This window comes from Mauremys reevesii, linkage group 1 (assembly GCF_016161935.1).
Source record: "Mauremys reevesii isolate NIE-2019 linkage group 1, ASM1616193v1, whole genome shotgun sequence".
Taxonomy (NCBI): Eukaryota; Metazoa; Chordata; order Testudines; family Geoemydidae; genus Mauremys; species Mauremys reevesii.
Window position 1 is genome coordinate 114,372,851 of NC_052623.1, and position 13,982 is coordinate 114,386,832.

The window sequence follows — 13,982 nt, forward strand, 5'->3', positions numbered from 1 at the left end:
TTTCCCAGAAGAGGGCTGGTCAGTGCAGAACGCATGTTTTGGGAAAATTCAGAACTGGGAGTGTGTTGGGGTCACCCTGCAAGTAGCAACCAAAGCTGGTGGAAGCCAAGGTATGACTGGAGTGTTGCTGACAGGCTGCTGGGATCAGAGCTACTGGACCAGGACTACAGCTATACAGACACTCAAGATGTGACTTGCATGCTGGTGGACCATTTGAGTAGCCCAGGTGGGGAGCTACAACAGCAAAGCATAGCGAGGTAACTAAGGTTGCAGGGCAGGAGGTGACAACCTCTCACTGATCTAGATTGCACCCTGGAATGTGACAACCCACTTTCCCCTTTGAGGAATTCCTATTGAAGCTGTTGGCTGTGTCTCAGCTGCTTGACTCTGCATATTGGTATTTGCCACCAACTTCAGTCAGGAACATCCTGGAAGAACACTGAATCCCTTCAGTACCAGTGTTACTCTGAGCTTTCTGAACCCAAAGCACTGGTAACTTAATTTATTCCTGACACCATCTGCAGAGATACAATCAGTGGGGACACAGCTCTTCTGTCTTAGATACAAGCCAGAGTTCTTTTATGTAAAACTACTTTTTAATTATGTCTCAAGCACGCACACACCTATATGCTATAGCAATAGGTTCAGAGCATCCTGAACATTATAGGTGGTGGTTTCAAGTGATCACCAGCTGGGCTTCCAGGGGTCCCTCCTTTCATCCAGCTATTGGGGAGTTTAGGTGTTGGCTCCCTTGCACTAATAAAAGCTCCCTCAGACTGCTCCGAAGTCTTTTGCTTAACCTTTTATCGCTACCTTAAACAAAGCACATAACTCCTAGTGTGTCAATATAGTAACCCCTAGTAGGTCACCAATTCTCTTAGTTTCAGCAAATTACTTATTATCTCTTATCAAAGCATTTCTAGTCATAACAATAAAACTTGTATGTTGGGGCACTTAAAACCAAGGTCAGCTGTCCAAACATTCCTTCCCCTCTCATGGTACATTAACTCTGTTCCATCCTCCTAGTCTGATTAGCAAAACTGCAATCATGCAGCTATTTGGGCTTGCCTCTCAGAGCCCTAATGATGATTCCTGGCTAGGTGGTATTTGGTTTTAAGTTAATAGTGGCTGGACACACAAAATGACTGACTGCAGTAATGTCAAGTTTAATTCTCCCATAACACCAGCTGTGCATGTTCTGTCAGCCTGCTGCAGAGAGCTCAGTTGCTTTCCTTTGCCAAAGAATCCATTGGCAGGGAAAGACATGCAGAGCCCTCTTCAGTTTCTCGTGTGGTCCTACATAGAGAAGTCCATGACCAATCTCTTAAATGCCACCAAACCCAGCATGACACCAGTGTTAACATCAGCATTGATACCCCTCCTGGCACCAGAGATGCCAGCATGGAGAATTTGCCTGGTGCCAATCCTACCTCAGGTGCCATTTTTGTTGAGAGTGCATATGTCAGTGGAGTCATTAATACCAGTACCAGAGGCTCTGCCTCTGCAGGAAGAGAGGCCAGGTATATGTTGATTAGATGGAAACTCCCTCCACTGATTGTGGAGACCAATGGCACCTTAACTGAGCACCAGATGGGGGTTTCCTTTCTAGTCTCTGGATGAACAAAAACAATTCTCAGAGCTGACTGGGAAGATGGTGAATACTATCCAACTACAAACTAGCCTTTCAGAAACTGATGCATCTGACCGAGAATCATAGAAATGTAGGGCTGGAACGGACCTTGAGTCCAGTCCCCTGCACTGAGGCAGGACCAAGTTAAACTAGACCGTGACTGACAGGAGTTTATGTAACCTGTTCTTAAAAACCTCCAATGATGGAGACTCCATAGCCTCCCTATTCCAGAGTTTAACTACCTTTTATAATTAGAATGTTTTCCTAATCTCTAACCTAAATGTTCCTTGCTGCAGATTAAGCCCATTAGTTCTTGCCCTACCTTCGGTGAACATGAACAATCGACCAGTCTTCTTTATAACAGCTCTTAACTTGTTTGAAAACTATCAGGTCTCCACTCAGTCTTCTTCCATGTCCAGTTTCTTAACCTTTCCTTGTAGGTCTGGTTTTCTAAACCTTTTATCATTTTTGTTGCTCTCCTCTGGTCTCTCTCCAGTTTGTCCATATCTTTCTTAAAGTATGGCACCCAGAATTGGACACAGTATGCCTACTGAGGCCCCACCAGTGCTGAGTAGATCGGGACAGTCGCCTGCCTTATTTTAGATATGACAGTCCTTTTAATACATCTCAGAATGATACTAGCCTTTTTTTGCAACTGTCATATTGTTTGTTTGTTTGTTCAATTTATGATCCACTGTAACTCCCATATCATCTTCTGGGGTATTACCACCTAGCCAGTTATTCCCAATTTTGTAGTTGTGCATTTGATTTTTCTTTCTTATGTAAAGTACTTTGCACTTGTCTTTATTGAATTTCATCTTGGTGATATCAGACCAAGACTGTAATTTCTCATGTCTGTTTGAATTCTAATCTTATCCTCCAAAGTGCTAGCAACCCTTCCCAGCTTGGTGTCATCTGCCAATTTTATAAACGTACTCTCCACTCCATTATCCAAGCCACTAATGAAAATATTGAGTGATACTGGACCTAGCACCAGCCCTTTAGATACACCCTCACAGTTTGTCAGTGAACAATTAATAGCTACTCTGAGTATGGTCTTTCAACCAGTTCTGCAGTCACCGTTATAGTAATTTCATTTAAGCTATTTCCTTCTTTATTTCTCATTTCATAATGTCAACGTCACGTTCCCCATCATTTCAGGATTTTTTTTAAAACTAAATGAAGGGCATTTGTCTATTCCTTGCCTTCTCCCCAACTCTTAGCACTCTTAGATGTAGCTACTCTGCCTGTTGGGGGTGGTTTAATTGGAGGTGGTCTTCTATTGGCATAGAGCACCTGGGGCTCTGCTGTCAACCGGCATCCTGAGGCGCCTGGGTTCCCCGGCAGCTGGTCCCATGTCCACCAGGATCCCCGGCTGCTGGGAGGCAACTGCGTGGCAGCCGGGCGGAGTTAACCATTAACAGAGACCAATAAGCATCAAGCTTATCGGTTAACCAGTTAAACTCTTACAACTCTACTTGCTAGCCCCCCCCCCCCCAAATCTTCACCTCTGCTTTGGAGTTTTCTATTTCCAAATGCTATGGGCTAGGGAAAAGAAACTGAGATGGGGGAGCACTCTTTCTTATAGACTGATCTGATGGTGTCATCTTAGTGCAAGAGTGTTCTTGAGCTCCCTTTCCCCTGTATTGGACACTGCTCTTCTACATGATTCCACAGCTCATAGACAGAGGCACCGTATCCTTTTAATGTGACTGCATAGACACAACTCTTGAAGAACAACAGTTAATAGTAACTAAGTCCTTTTTTTATTAATGATTGTTTTATCCATTTGTTATGGTTATGCAGGCTAGAGGTGGTCGTTGGTCAACAAGTTGGGCCATTGTGACATTAGAGGTAAAGCAACCATTCACCGGGCTTCCTTTAAAGCTAAGTTGAATGCAACAGTTCTGTTCATTTGTAACAACTCTTGTAGGAGGGAGCTTGGAAATGTGTCAAAAGTTCTCACTGGTAGATTATTTAGCCCAATTGTAACTGCTCTAAAGATTCTGGGACTGCATGCTATCTTAAGCTTTGGTGGCAGAAAGATTTCCCATGACACTTAGGCCTTGGTTTCACTGTGCATTGAGACAGCGCTACCAGGGTAACTTGGGCAAGAGTGCAGGGGAGCCCTTGCAGCACAGAGACATTGGGACTCAGGGCTAGTCTACACTTACCAGCCGGGTCGACGCGGTGAGTTCGACTTCTTGGAGTTCGAACTATCGCGTCTAATCTGGACGCGATAGTTCGAACTCCGGAAGTGCCGCGGTCGACTCCGGTACTCCACCATTGCAAACGGCGGTGGCGGAGTCGACCTTGGAGCCGCGGACTTCGATTCCGCGGCGTCTGGACGGGTGAGTAGTTCGAACTAGGGTACTTCGAATTCAGCTACGCTATTCACGTAGCTGAACTTGCGTACCCTAGTTTGACCCCCGCCCTTAGTGTAGACCTGCCCTCAGGGAATAGGCTTTCCGTGTTCCCCTTTCACCTACCACAGGGCTCACTAACACTGTCTAAACAAATAATTCAATTGCGAATAAAAGGGTAGCTTCATCAGTGGGTTTTCACCGGTTTTGTGTTGTGTTGGCAATGCAAAGCATCTGTAAACTCAGCTTAATTGGCTGATATGTTCTTACAGCTTTGTACTATGGGGGAGGAGATAGCTCAGTGGTTTGAGCATTGGCCTGCTAAACCCAGGGTTGTGAGTTCAATCCTTGAGGGGGCCACTTAAGGCTCTGGGGCAAAATCAGTACTTGGACCTGCTAGTGAAGGTAGGGGGCTGGACTTGATGACCTCCCTTCCAGTTCTAGGAGATAGGATATCTCCATAAATTTAAATTTACTGCTTTACTGTATGGTGAATCTGCTCTTAAAAGTTAAAACTTTGTATCAACTTTTTTTAATCAGTCAGAAACATTGCATGGTATAATTCATTGGGTTTCTTGTTTAGTGTTCATGTATGAAATTGTAATTAAAAAATAAAGTTCCTAGACACTCAAACAGTTAAAATGGAATTAAGATTGAGAGTATGTATCAATTTAAGAATAAAAAAGAGGAATATTGTAATTCTTCCAAAACCAAACATTGAGATTTAAGTTTGCATTTAAAAGAAATCCAAACATGTTAAGGTAAGAAACATACTGTAACCCTGGTCTGTAGTAATGTGATGAGGGGGCAAACTAAACTGATTTTTAGAAAAGACAGATTTTTATCTTGGACCACAAACACTAAACTGCCATACTCATAATTGTTTGACTACATTGTATGATGTCACTACAGGGCAGAGCTAAATATGTTTGGGTGGCTTAGTTGTATTCTTTCTTTACACTTTAAAGAAATCCAAACAAGTTAAACTTATAAATCCAGGAAATTCAGAGTTAATGCTTGGCTTGGGAATAACTGTGTGTGTGTGTGTGTGTGTGTGTGAAACCTTGAAGTTTCTTATCTCCCTACTTCTCAATCTTAACAGTGGGGGGGGGGGGAGGGAGTTGAATAATAATCAGAGTCCAGTTTTCAGCTTTGGCAATATTTCACTATGCCAGGGGAAAGGGAAAGAGTCTACTAGAAAATGATAGTGAAAAATACTGAACTTTCTCAAGTGTATCCAACCTGTTGCACTGGTGTAAGAGGAGCCATCCCATCAGAAGAGAATTGGCAAATAGTTTCACACAGCTTTGCTATTTGGAAGTGTTTAACTTTGAAGAAAGTTGCTTTATTTTTGTCTTCATTATTACATTCAGAAAAAATAAATTCTGGAGGCATATTTAAATGCTTGGTGAGATACTGTTTAATTGTAATCAGTTCCCCCCCCCCCCCCCCCCGGGTTTGGGATGACCATAGAATGAGTTTGTTTCAGATGGGTGAAAAGGAAGAGAACTAATCACTCTATTTCATTGTGGTAACATGAAATTGCTTGAATTAATCTATAGGCTATCCAGGGTAATATGGCTCTTAAGATTTGAGACAGGCACTTGCAGCTGCTATACCAGTAGGTGGCAGTATTGGTATACAACTAGAAAATATTTTATAAACAAGAAGGTCCTTAAAACCTATTTTAAATGGAACAAAAACTATATTTCTAGCTACACTATAACCAGGGTCTTCCTGGTATGTAAATCCTGTTTGTGAGCTGCAAAATATCATTTTGCTTAATTTTAGTAAATTTTAATGTGTGGACTTTGAATAGAAAAGGTCAATTACTAAATAATTCCATACGTGAAAAATTGTTACTTTATTTAACTGCAAGCTCCCTTCAGCTCCCACCCTAGTGAATATGCACATTCTCTGGAAGAAGAGGGGAGAAAGTACTTCAAGGTTTTTTTCCTAAATACTCCTTCTGTTGCAACTGTTTCATGCAGAGGAGAGGGAAAACATGATGCAGTAACAGAAGGTTGAAACCTTCATTTAATCAAAACAAGATATTCTGCTAATATCCAGAAGCTTTTAAATGTTTTCTTGGGGGGAGTATTTTATTTTTCTTTAGCATTCATGAATGGTGTATGTTTGACAGCTGTTGAGACTAAAGTTCCTCTCTATAACAGAATTGATAAATCACATAGCAGAAGTTTGTCTTGCCAATGTGGCGAAAATGCTTCAGCCCTTACTAGGCAGTAATGCCTGTAAAGAAGAGAATGTCATCTTTAGCACTTGGGAGAGGATCAGACTCTTGCAAAAATGGATAAATCAGGCTTACTTACCATCTATGCCTTTTAGGGAGATAAGTGTCTCTTCCCCCATCCTACAACATATGAAAGGTTCTTTGCTATTGACTTGTCCAGAAAGCATACTGAGAGGGGATCCCATTTGTTCCCTTGGGTCATGATAGGAAAGGATGCTTTAAATTTAGGATGGCGAGGTTCATTTGAAGCGCTGACTAGTTGGAAAATGTATCTTTATTTTTATACTAAGGGAAGGTGCTCCCACATTATTCAAATGGAGAAAAAAATATCTTTTCCTCAGGAAGACAAATCTCTCTATAAATATCTTGAACTGAGGGCCATAAAACTGTCCCTCAAAATGTTTTTCCCTCAGGTCGGTGAGAAATTGGGTCAAATTCTTACAGACAAAATGATTACCATGTACTAAGTGAACAGGTAGGAGGAAGCCCAGCCTCCCTTGGTAATACATTGGTAGAAGTGGAGCCTCCAGAACTGATTTCCTTTGGCTATTCACCTAATGAAGGGTAAATTTAACCCCCCCCCCCAAAAAAAAAAACCCGAACAAACACACACCAAACCTCAGTAGAAAGGTGCTGACCAGTACATGTGGTCATTTAAAAACTTAGGTGGCACGTTTTAAGTTTTGCCTATTGGGGGTCAACTACAAGTCAGAATGCTGTATCTGCTATTCTGCTTGAGAGCATCAGCGGGGACACAGTCTGTGACAGATATCTCTCTTGAACTGGGATGAAGCCTTCTCTCTGATCCCCGGTGTCCTTGGGAACATTTGTCAAGACTGCCAGCATGATTGATCACACTAGCTTGGATGCAATATGCCTAGTGCTCACATCTGCTGGCTCTTTTATCTTTTGTCAGGACCTGTTGCAGTAGTGTGGCAAAGTAGCCTATGGAGTGTTAAGATCTCTTTACCACAGAGAATGGCTCATGGATTTCTATGGTAGTGACTGACACTTCTTGGAAGAGATCAAGATACTCTTGTTGGAATCCAATAAGCCCTCAACAAGAAAGCACTGTTGCCAAGTAGAATGAATTCAAAAGATTTGTTCAGATGGACTGGATCCCTTCTCTCATCTGGTTCCAACTCTTCTGGAATTTCTGCTCTTTAATGTTGAAGCTCTCTTTAGCAACTGGTGGCATCTAGTGGCCTTTCTACTTACCTTGTTTCTTTTAGAGGAAACTATTTTGCCCCACCCTCTGGTGAAGCAGTTGATAAGACCTTTTAGAACTTGTACCCTCCGATCAAAGAGCCTGCTGACCCTTGATACTTAGGGCTTGTCTACACTGACAAGTTTCTGTGCAGTAAAACAGCTTTCTGCACTGTAATTCTTGAGGTCCACACACTGCCAAGCCACCTAGTGCACAGAAACTGCCCAGTTGTAGCGCTTAAAAAACCCCCACCCCAACGAGAGAGACACTGCTTTCTGAACTGGGACTACAGTGCTGTGGTGCCAGTGTAGACACCATAGTCAATTACAGTGCTGCGATTGGCTTCTGGGAGGTGTCCCACAATGCTTGTTCTCGCTTCTCTGGTTATCGGTTTGAACTCTACTGCCCTGCTCTCAGATGACCAACAGTCATCCCTACCCTGTAAATTCCTTTGGAATTTTGAAAGTCCCCTTCCTGTTTGTTTGGTGATGTGTGCAGTGGTCTCAACGCCTCTTTCCAGGTGGCCGTGCCTGCTCCACGCACTAAATGATCCCCGGTTTGGAGCAATGCCGAGCTGCTAGACCTCATCAGCATTTAGGGAGAGGAAGCTGTCCAGTCCCAGCTGCATTCCAGCTGTAGGAATTATGATACCTATGGACAGATTTCACAATATATGACAGAAAGGGGACATGACCAGGACACATTGCAGTGCAAGGTCAAAGTAAAGGAGCTGCAGAATACCTACCCATAGGAGGCAAACCACCGCTTCGGTGCTGCGCCCATGAGCTGCTGGTTCTACAAAGAGCTGGACATGATACTCGGCAGTGACCCATCCTCCACTGCAAAGATTACTGTGGATACTTCAGTGGCTTGTGTGCTAGTCGAAAGTGGACCGAACCAGGAGGAGGAAATCTTGGGTGAGGATGTGGAGGGGTAGGGGGACCCAGGGGCAGAGGGTGTTTCAGAGGTCAGAGATGCATGCAGCCAGGAGCTCTTTTCTACCCCGGAGGAGTCTGGCTAGTCACAGCTGTCGGATGTTGGCAAAGTACGAACAGGAGAGGAGGCCCCTGGTAAGTGCGCTTTGATTTTGGGAATCGCTGAAGCAAGTTGTTGGGTGCAAGAGGGTTGCAGAAAGCAGGCTGGTCTCTCACCACATGTCTAATCTGAGCAGTGGAACGGGCTGTTGATTGACTCCCTCACTTCACGGGAATCACCCTCAGAGATCTTCAGGTAAGTCTTGTGGAGATACTGGGCAATCCACTGCCACAGGTTCTTTGGCAGAGCTGCTTTGTTACTTGTCCCATTAACAGTAACTTTCCCACGCCACTGTGCCATCGGGGGGAGAACACCGTTGCTGCACACAGGCTAGCCGCATAGGGGCCAGGGCGGAAGCCGCAGTCTTAGAGAAGACTGTCCCTTGATTCGCTGCTCACCCTCAGCAGTGAGAAACCTTCCATAATGAACACAGCCTGTGGAAAGTGTGGGGACAGGAATGATTATCAGCGCCCCCCCCCTCGCACTGCTGGCTCTCCCCACATGCCCAGTGTACAGCAGGGTCCGGGAACAGTGATTTACCCTGCCCCTGTGGCTACTCACCATTTTGGGGGTCTTGTGGCTCATGTGGGCTTGCCTGTGGTCAGCCAGTTAGTGTGAGTACTGGTGGTGTTTCAAATCACTCTGTGTTGCAAACAATACTGCTTCTGTAAAATGTTGCCTTTAAACTTCAAGAGATGGTCTTGGGAGCCCAGCCTCCCTCTTTGTTATTGGCAGCTCAACGGCTGTGCAGAATTAGAAAGCGGCCAAGAAGAACTAAGGTGTACTTTCTGTGTGATGTTATGATGCACTCTGCCATAGAGAAACAGGAATTGAAGGAGTGGCGGGACAGCGAGAAGAGGGACCGAAAGGAGAACGCAGCATGCCAGAATGAAGCCACGGAGCAGCTCTTAAAGGTTATGGAGCGCCAAGCAGACAAGCTCCAGGTGGTACTAACTCTTCAAACCGAGCAGCTCTGCGCCACCCCACCCCCCACAACGGCTGTCACAAACCTCTTTCCCATGCTCCCCTCCAGATGCCACCAACACACTCTTATCAACCTCCTGGCTCTAGTCTACACCCGCAGCATTACACCTCCCCCCCAATAGTCCAATAATGCAGATTCCTATTACCCACTGTACTCAACACCCATCCCTTTGCAATTTGCCCTTGCTGAAGTACAGTGCCTACTGCATTTTACTCCAAAGGAGAAGGTTGGATATGGTCCCGGGACATACAGAAATCTTTAGCTGTCCCAGAGACCATCCCCTTCACTGCTGATGGGTTTTTTTTTGTTTGACTCTCTCCTCCAGTTGTTTTTTAATAAAAGAATTGTGTTGGTTTGAAAGCAATCTTTGTTATTGAAAGTAAATAGAGCTTTGCAAAGCAACATACAGTTATGTTAAACCCACATGCTGCATCGTCTGCACCAGTCACCTCCTAGCATTACAAGCACTGCACTCCTGACATAGCAACAAGTATTAGTGCCTTTCAGCTTCAAATTGCTGCCTCAAGGCATCCCTGATCCTTATGGGCCCTGTGCTGCACCCCTCTAATAGCCCTGATCTCTGGCTGTTCAAACTCAGCCTCCAGGTGCTGAGCCTCTGCAATTCAGCCCTGAGCAAAGCTTTCACCCTTCTTTTCACAAATATTATGGAGCATACCGCACATGGGTATAAGCATAGGAATATTGTCATCGATCAGGTCCAGCTTCCCATAGAGTCAGCACCAGCCAAAAGCACACTCAACAGTCATTCTGCACTTGCTCACCCTGTTGTTGAACCACTCCTTGCTGCTATCAAGTTGCCCTCTGTATGGCTTCATAAGCCACGGCATTAAGGGGTAAGCGGGGTCTCCTAAGATCACAGTCGGCATTTCAACTTCCCCTACGGTGATCTAGTCAGAGAAGAAAGTCCCTGCTTTGCAGCTCCCTGAACAGGCCAGTGTTCTGAAAGATGTGTGTGTCATGCACCTCTCTGGACCAGCCTGCATTAATGTCTGTGAAACACCCACAGTGATCCACAAGCACCTGGAGAACCAATGAGAAATACCCCCTTGGGATTAATGTACGTGGTGGCTAGGTGGTCTGGTGCCAGAATTGGAATATGCGTGCCATCTATTGCTCCTCTGCAATTAGGGAACCCCATTTGTGCAAAGCCATCTACAATGTCACGCTGCCCAGAGTTACATACTTTCGGAGCAGGATGCGGTTAATGGCCCTGCAGACTTCCATCAACATGAGTTCAACTGTCAACTTTCCCACTCCAAACTGGTTAGCGACCGATCGGTAGCACTCTGGAGTAGCCAGCTTCCACAGTGCAATTGCCACGTGCTTCTCCAGCGACAGGGCAGCTCTCATTCTCATGTCCTTGCGCCACAGGGCTGGGGAGAGCTCATCACACAGTCCCATAAATGTGGCTTTCCTCATCCGAAAGTTCTGCAGCCACTGCTTGTCATCCCAGACGTGCATCACAATGTGATTCCCACCTCTCAGTGCTTGTTTCCCGAGCCCAAAAGCGGTGTTCCACTGTGGTCAGCCACCTCCATGAATGCCACAAGCAATCTCGTGTCGTAGATCAATGTCACACTCCTCTTGCCTTTGTAGCTTAAGAAATAACTTCACTGCCACTCGTGATGTGTTAGTGAGAGCGAGCAGTATACTGGTCAACAGTTCGGGATCCATTTCTGCAGCCAGAAGAGGCAGGGCGCGCAGTACACAAACCATTGAAAGATGGCTCTAGATGCAGACAGAAGCACAGGGATTTCTGGGATGCGAAGCAATGCATCACGGGGCATTGGGACAGGACCCAGGATGCCATGCAACTCCCTCGACCTTCCCACTGCTCTTAGCAGTAGAAGGGAAGGAGGTGGTGGTCTGTGGGATAGCTGCCTAGAGTGCCCTGCTCCGAATACCGCTGCAAGTGTTGCAGGTGTGAACACGCTGTTGCACAGGCAGCTGACAGTGTGAACACACACAAACGGTTTCCCTTCAACGCTCTCTGAGCAGTGCTGTAACTCCCGGCGCTGTAACTCTGCCAGTGTAGACATACCCTTACTTTGAGATATTGCGCTCTCTACCATCTCTCACTGAAAGTTTCTTGGTAGACCTCACCTCTGCCAGGAGGGTGTCCAAAGTACAGACCCTGATGGTCAATGCACCTTATGCTATCTTCCAAAAAAGAGGAGGTAAGGATGTCACAAAAGCTCTTAATTTCATTTGAGTTGATGTTCACTAGGGCCAGCAGGCTACATGGTTTTTGGATATAAAGCCATCATAGCTATTTAGATAGGATCAAAGCCTTCAGGAAATCTAAAAGACTCTTGTTTTAGGGGTAAAAAAACAAGAGCCAGGGCATTTCACCTCATTAGCACAAGTGAATTAGGCTGTGCAAGTGTTTGCAAAGCCCTTTTGCCAGAACGCTGTAGAGCTCCTTACCTTACTGTTGAGGGGGAATGGCAATATCCATGGCATCTCTCTGTAATGTGCCTTTATAGGAAATCTGTAGGGCTGCTGTGTGACGCTCAGTCAAGTTTTTGAAGACCTTGCTTTTTATGTTGGATTAGAGAATAGATTCTGGCTTTGGGAGAGTGGTGCTTAAATTGATGATTAGCATGGCTCCTGAACCACATCCTCTGGGAGTGCACTGTTAGCTGATCTTCTACAATGGGATTCTATGTAGGCAACATCATGAGGGAAAAATTCCTGTTCTCTGAAGGTGCTCCCTCTACAGAACCTCAGTGATAGCTTCCAGAGCCCAGTTATGTTCTGGATATCTTGCGGTAGAGAGGAATTGGAGACTGCTCAAGGACATGGTGCTCTTGAGTCCATGTTCCCAACTGGACCAAGGGTTTTAAGGAGCATACATGCAGCCCCAACTGATATTCAAAAAAGTCTGACTGCTGCTACAGGCACAGGGTTCTCCTACAGTATAGTTCTGTGGAGACAATGTATTTGAAGAGGAATTGTGGAATGTACATTATTAATTTCTATTAGTGTAGCACTTAAAAGAGTAGCATAAAATCCCTCCTTTACCTGTAAAGGGTTAAAAAGCTCAGATAACCTAGTTGGCACCTGACTAAAATGACCAATGAGGAAAGAAAATACTTTCAAATCGGGGGAAGTGGGGGCTTTGTTTTGTGCTCTGTGAGTGTTCTCTTGGGAGACAAAGAGAGAGACCAAGCAAGTAATCCAGCTCCTACTGCAATAATACATCTAATATTAAAGAAATAGTAAGTAATAGCACGGAAATGCGTTAAAGTAGCTTTTGTTTCAGCTTGTGAATTTTCCCTGTGCTACGAGGGAGGTTTATCCTTTTTTTTGTAACTTTAAAGGCCTGGTCTACACTACACGTTTAAACCGAATTTAGCAGCGTTAAACCGATTTAACCCTGCACCCGTCCACACAGTGAGGCCCTTTATATCGATATAAAGGGCTCTTTAAACCGGTTTCTGTACTCCTCCCCGACGAGAGGAGTAGCGCTGAAATCGGTATTGCCATGTCGGATTAGGGTTAGTGTGGCCGCAAATCGACGGTATTGGTCTCCAGGCGGTATCTCACAGTGCACCACTGTGACCGCTCTGGAAAGCAATCTGAACTTGGATGCACTGGCCAGGTCGGCAGGAAAAGCCCCACGAAGTTTTGAATTTCATTTCCTGTTTGCCGAGTGTGGAGCTCTGAGCAGCACGGGTGGCGATGCAGTCCCAAATCCAAAAAGAGCTCCAGCATGGACCGTACGGGAGATACTGGATCTGATCGCTGTACGGGGAGACAAATCTGTTCTATCAGAGCTCCGTTACAGAAGACAAAATGACAAAGCATTTGAAAAAATCTCCTGGCTATGATAGACAGAGGCCGTAGCACAGTGCTGCGCGAGAAGTGTAATGGAAAGCTCAAGAATCAAATGGACGCTCAGGGAGGGAGGGAGGGGGTACTGAGGACTCCAGCTATCCCACAGTCCCGGCAGTCTCCGGAAAGCATTTGCATTCTTGACTGGGCTCCAAATGCCTGAAGGGTCAAAAACATTTTCCTGGGTGTTTCAGGGTGTATGTGGTCAATTTACACACTCTTCCCCCCCCCCCCCGAAAGAAAAGGGAAAAAATCGTTTCTCGCCTTTTTTCAATGTCACCCTATGTCTACTGCATGCTGCTGGTAGACGGGGTGCTGCAGCGCTAAACCGCAGCATCCTCTCCCCTCCCCTCCCCTCCCCAGTGGCAGACGGTACTGTACAGAAGGACTGATAGCCGTCCTCATCATCATCCTGTGAGTGCTCCTGGCTGGCCTCGGTGAGGTTGGCCGGGGGCGCCTGGGTAAAAATAGGAATGACTCCTGGTCATTCCCAGCAGATGGTACAGAACGGCTGGTAACCATCCTCATACAACTGGGGGCTGAGCTCCATCAGCCCCCCCCCTTTCATGTGTAAAGAAAAGATTCTGTACTTCCTGGACTATCATAGCAGCTGGAGGCTTCCTCACCCTCATTTTATCTCACTAAAAAGTCTG

The 13,982-nt window shown here is 45.5% G+C and overlaps 1 protein-coding gene across 12 annotated transcripts in view; it reads left to right on the plus strand.

Moving 5' to 3' along the window:
• Positions 1–13,982, plus strand: part of TFDP1 (transcription factor Dp-1) — a 129,129-nt gene that overhangs the window by 26,745 nt on the left and 88,402 nt on the right. Inside the window, exon 4 of one of the 12 annotated variants that reach the window (XM_039539808.1) lies at positions 3,437–3,484. The exons of the other annotated variants lie outside the window; for them this stretch is intronic. The gene's annotated coding sequence lies outside the window, so the exon portion shown is untranslated. The remainder of the gene's footprint in view (positions 1–3,436; positions 3,485–13,982) is intronic. 12 annotated transcript variants of the gene reach the window in all.